General features: G+C 49.3%; 1 long non-coding RNA gene across 1 annotated transcript; it reads right to left on the bottom strand.

The window, feature by feature from the left end:
* Positions 1-603: 603 nt before the first annotated feature.
* On the bottom strand, positions 604-5,496 carry LOC115281146. Its single transcript, XR_003904113.1, has 2 exons — positions 5,182-5,496; positions 604-782 (listed from the first exon to the last, which is right to left on the bottom strand). It is a non-coding gene; the product is annotated as an uncharacterized LOC115281146 (long non-coding RNA).
* Positions 5,497-5,701: the final 205 nt, after the last annotated feature.

The raw sequence follows: 5,701 nt of genomic DNA on the forward strand, positions 1-5,701 counted from the left end.
GCCAGGAGGCTTCCTCATCCCTGCCGTGTAACATTTAAAAGACACGTCCACAGTACTGCCACCATCCAATACCCCACCTACTGTCCACTGCCACTAACCTAGGCACGAGGAAGTTCAGTCACTCAACACCATCTGGTCCTCAGTAACATCCAGTCCTTTAAATTACGAAGAAAAAGGGGCAGCTGGCTGGCTCAGTCGGTAGGGCACACAGCTCTTGATCGCGGGGTTGTGAGTTCGAGCCCGACAGTGGATGGAAAGACGACCTAAAATCTTTGGGGGCGCCTGGGTGGCTCAGTAGGCTAAGCATCTGACTTCAGCTCAGGCCGTGATCTCATGGTTGATGGGTTCGTGCCTCCCATCAGGCTCTCCACTAAGCGGAGCCTGCTTAGGATTCCCTCTCTCTGTCCCTCACTCACTTGAATTCTCTTTCAAAGCAGATAAAACTTAAAAAAAGTTTTTTGAGCCCTGGTTAAACTTCTTCTCAGATAAACAGCATTGGTCTGTTCTCTCTCCATCTAGAAAGGCCCTGATGCTTTTTGAGGTTTGAGTCCTCACTGATGTGGTTTCAAGTGTTAGGGTGCAAGAAAGAAACCCTGAGCTGTCTTTGGCGCGAACTTTGTTTTTATTAAAGCACAGGGACAGGCCCCTGGGGTAGGAAGGGCTGCACTGGGGTTGCGATGGGTGACGGACGACACACTTCGGGTAGGGAGGGAGTCAGGAGAAGCGGAAGTCTCCAAGGAATTCTGAAAGCAAGGTGTCCAGGACCTTGAGGGGGCCGGCTCCTGTTAAGAAAAGATCACTTACTATGGTTTAGTAAAAACCCAGTCATAAGACGCTTCTGATATGTATCCGCGGCCATAAGCTTGGAGAATGGTTGCCAACATACATCTTGGAGTGGGGGGTAGAGAGAAAGGAAGTTGCCAAAGGAATTTCTGGATGTTAAAGGAGGCTTACAGGACCCTGGTGGGGCGGGGGTTCGGTTCGGGATAACGTTAAGCTACGACCCCCTTTTTCCCTTAGCAGAGTGTCAGCATCAATCAAGGGAGCCGAGCTCCTAGACTAACGTCACTCTGCCGTTTCAAGAACTTGTCGAGGGGCAGCGGGCGGTAATTTTTCAGCTGCCTTTGTCCTCCCCGTCATTCCCCCCTCAACAGTCTTTACCCTTAAGTCTTTGTAAGTTTGATGACGGTGGAAGGTCTCGTCTGCAGCTTCTTCAGAAGCTACATGAGGGGCACAGAGATGCCCCTACCTATGGGCCAAACTGGTCAGCTGGGGGCTTTGTGGAGTCCAAGCGAGACCGCATGTATGGATCTTCCTGAGTGGAAGGGAAGTTATGAGGGTGAAGGAGTCTGGGCACCAGGAGGAGACACGTGGGAGAAATCAACAAAGCATGATTAGAAGAACAAAAAGCAAAAGCAGCTCAAAAATGAGTCCTTTGATAGTTGCCACAAATCCTCTTTGAGTCCAAGAGTTTGACCAGTCACTAAAGGAAAGGAGGGAGTGCGAAGCGCCAATCTGCGCACTCGTGTCCATCGGGCGCCCAGACACACGCGTGGCCCTCTGGCGTGCACTCACAGCACGCTGTCCTCAGGAGGGCACACGCCCCCGTTTCTGCGGCAGCGAAAACCTCTGATGCCATTCTACTTTGTAAAACTGCCTTGCACATTTGTGTCTCTTCAGTTTTTAACAGGGAAATGCTATTTTGAGTGTCATTTAACCTCAAAAAGTACTTTGACCACATACTTATTTTCATGTGCCAAACAACATCCTCCAGTCGCAAAGAGGGAACAGAGATGGTGGCCACACTGATGAAACACAGAACACGTCCACTGTTGTTTCAGACTCAGAAAGTTGGCTGGGTTGTCAACGGTCCGTGCGTCCAGAACACCCCAAAGTACACTGGCCCACCTGGCCTGGCCGAAGCCAGGGCCCCAAGTAGAGCCACTCAGACAACGGGTCCCTTCAGAGCCAGTCATCTAATTCCGGGCCTCCTTGCCCCGCAGTCAGGATGTCAAGGGCCGTTTGGTTTTGGAGGCCACTTTCCGGAGCACTGTGGAGGCCAAGCCAGCTGTGAGTAGTAATTAATTTTTTAAGGCGCGAGCTGTTTGCTGAGTTATTTGTACACCAAAAAGGATGTCTCATGTCATTTTGTGGGGACCAAAGCCATCCAAATCTAGGGACAATTTCTCCTAGCAAGGTTTTTGTCCCTTCAATGGCCTTTTTACTCAAACGAGGAGCCTGTTGTAAACCCTGTATCACTATTGCTAGAGGGTGGGCGGGTGAAGATTTTCCGTCATTACTAACAAGCCGGTCCTGTGCATTTCTTAGATCCTTGTTCCTGGGCTGTGTGAATGTCTCCGTCTGAATAGACTGGGATTATGGAATTTACTGGAGCTAGACTGGTTTGAGACTGAGCATTTGCTCACTTTGAGCTACCCGCTTGGCCCCACGGCTGCCAGACTGTTTCCTTTCGATCCTACGGACCCATCTTTCCACTGTCCTCTGAGGGGCACGGCCGCCACCCCCTCAGTAGGCACACAGCCGCGAGAAGAGTCACCGGGTAGGGCCCGCATTCACCAGGGAGTCATTCCGGCTTGATCATCGTCCCCCTTCTTCCCAACTGCTCCGTGGGCACGCGGGATCAGGAAGGCACGTTTAGAGTCAGAGCGGTTATTAATTTTGAGGCCCTCTGCCAGTTTTAAAGCACAAATGAGCGCTACTAGCTGCTTCTTGGGCAGATGTATTTGCTGGGAGGGCTTGGCCTCACCAGTCTGCGTCAGAGTGCCCACAGCCTCCCCAGCTTTCCCTACGCCCCTTTCTTCAATACGAAGTCTGCAGGGGCACCTGGGGGGCTAAGTCGGTCAAGCATCTGACGTCAGCCCAGGTCACGATCTCGCGGTTTGTGAGTTTGAGCCCCACAAACTCTGTGCTCACAGCTTGGAGCCTGGAGCCTGCTTTGGGTTGTGTGTCTCCCTCTCTCTCTGCCCCTCCCTGCTCACACTCTGTATCTCTCTCCTTCAAAAATAAATATTTAAAAAAAATTTTTTTAAAGAAAAAAATTTCTGCCACTAGTAAACCAACTGTCATCTTAGGGGAGACTTTTAAGTCTGACTGGCTAGAATAAAAGGGACCAATAATGCCTGAACAGTCAGGCTCTCTCACGGAAGTAGGGCGATGAGGCACAGGCATAAAGGTACCTGGGTTTAAAGCCTGACAAGTGTTGGGGAACTCGGAAGGCTGGTCAGGTGAGAGTCCGACTTTAGCTCATGTCATGATCTCATGGCTCATGAGTTCAGGCCCCACATCAGGCTTGCTGCTTTCAGCACAGAGCCCACTTAGGATCCTCTGTTCCTGTCTCTCTCTCTCTCTGTCCCTCCCCCACTCGCACCTGCACGAGCGCACTCTCTCTCAACAATAAACATTAGGAAAATAAATAAAGTACGGCGAGTGTTAAGTCTTACTTGAGGTGCATCTCAGAGCACAGACCGATATTTAGTAACTCGGCTCCCACCACCCACCGGGCCTGTGTTCTCTGAGACACTCTGGCCCTGATGTGGAGTCACCGCTGTCAGAGACGGTCTCATAGTAAGTTCTGAGGCTTCTTCTACCAGAGGGGCTGGTGTGTGCTTGGATAAAGCCTCTATTAGGAATTGCACCTCAACAGAGGCAGTACCCGGGACAAACAGGACTAAGGAATAAAACCATCAAGAAGCCCTCGTGGTGTGAGGCCTAGCCGTACCAACATCCTAGTCACGGTGAGGAATCACTGGCAAGGGCGAGAGGCCGTGTCTCGGGAGATAAGGGACCCCAAGTGCACCATCCACCCTGGGCACAAGGAGAGTGGGGTTGTCCATGATGTCCCCAAGTCCATGGTCAACCTGGTGGAGCGGGGTACGCTCCAGCTTTGAAGGACAAATTTTCTCACGCCAGCCACACAGAACTGATCAAGGTGATAGTTGAGCAACGTAATTATTGGGGAATCCATCCCATTTTCTAGCTGTTCACACATTCATACGTCCACGGGGTCCTGTTTTCCCCCAGAAAATAACAGGCAGGAAGACTGTCTATACATGAGCTATGACGTCAATGTCTCTGAAGTTCACCTCATGTTGTCCGGCTTGGGCAAACAACGAACAATCAGGATGAAAACTGATCATCGAAAAGATGTGTTTTCGAAACATAATTTTTCTGGGGCGCCTGGGTGGCTCGGTCAGCTAAGCGTCCGACTTCAGCTCAGGTCATGATCTCACGGTTCGTGAGTTTGAGCTCCACGTCAGGCTCCGTGCTGACAGCTCAGAGCCTGGAACCTGCTTCGGATTCTGTGTCCCCCTCTCTGCCCCTTCCCCAATCGCACTGTCTTTGCCTCTCAAAATAAACATTAAGAAAAATTTTTTATTTAAAAAGAAACGTAATTTTTCTCTCCATAACCACCCTTATTTCCAGAGAGAGCCAAATGAGGACTAATTCGATTGAAAAACAAGTCCAATTTTAACAAACTTGGCCAATTACTTACCTAAGCTCAGGAAGAATGGACATTGACCATACAGATCTTTGAGAATTTGCTTTACTTAGAGGCACCTGGGTGCTCAGTCTAACCTCGGCTCAGCTCATGATCGCAGTCTGTGAGTTTGAGCCCTGCATTAGGCTCGGTGCTGACAGCTCAGAGCCTGGAGTCTGCCTCAGATTCTGTGTGTCTCCCTCTCTCTCTTCCCCTCCCCTGATCATGCTCTGTGTGTGTCTTTCTCTCAGAAATAAGTAAGTATTAAAAAATTCTTTTCAGGGGCACCTGGGTGGCTCAGTCGGTTAAGCGTCCAACTTTGGCTCAGTCACGATCTCGCGGTTTGTGAGTTCAAGCCCCGCGTTGGGCTCTGTGCTGACAGCTCAGAGCCTGGAGTCTGCTTCAGATTTTGTATCTCTCCTCTCTCTCTCTGCCCCTCCCATGCTCATGCCCTGTCTCTCTCTGTCTCTTAAAAATAAATAAAAATGTTTAAAATTTAAAAAAAAATTTTAATTTGCTTCACTTGAACATTTCGTGAGGAAAATTTCAAGTCCAGAATCCAAGCCGAGTACTCCCTGTCACACAGGTCTGCAGTAGCCATAGAACTGGGTGAATTCTCTTCCCGAGGTCCCCAGGATATCCTCAGAATCCTGCACTGCCAGGAAGTGACATTCCTTGCTCACCTGAGGAGGCTGCTGGGAACTCTGTGAGGAAGTATCGGGCCAACATCTCCAAGGGCACCACTGACTCCATGTTTCCTAAAGTCAACTTTAATCCCTTAGAGCTGTCTGGTCACATCTGAGTCCACGCAGGTCTCTCAAACATGACACTCCAGTCAAAGCCTCAGTAAAATAACCAATGTTTCCAGTGATGTCCTGTTGTGAAGCGAACTGACTCCCACGGAATGTCTGCAAATACCTGATTGCCAAGGAAGAAAGCAATCACTGAGACTTTTGAATTTCAGAGGGTTCACATAGAGAGAAAAGGTAAATGCTTCGATTTTTTCACAAAGGAAGACTTTATCATATTTTTCTCAGTCACAGGTACCTTAAGAGGAGAGCAAATATTAGAGAAGCAGCAATGTTTCAAAGAAGAGTCATAAAAACTATAATCATCTTTTCTAGTTTGTTTCGTCCCCCATTATGAATTCCTCTTTAGTTTGAATGCGACCTTTTTAGTTCTAGAAATTCTTACCCATTTGAG

The sequence above is a fragment of the Suricata suricatta genome, chromosome 16 (genome assembly GCF_006229205.1).
Source record: "Suricata suricatta isolate VVHF042 chromosome 16, meerkat_22Aug2017_6uvM2_HiC, whole genome shotgun sequence".
NCBI classification, from domain to species: Eukaryota; Metazoa; Chordata; class Mammalia; order Carnivora; family Herpestidae; genus Suricata; species Suricata suricatta.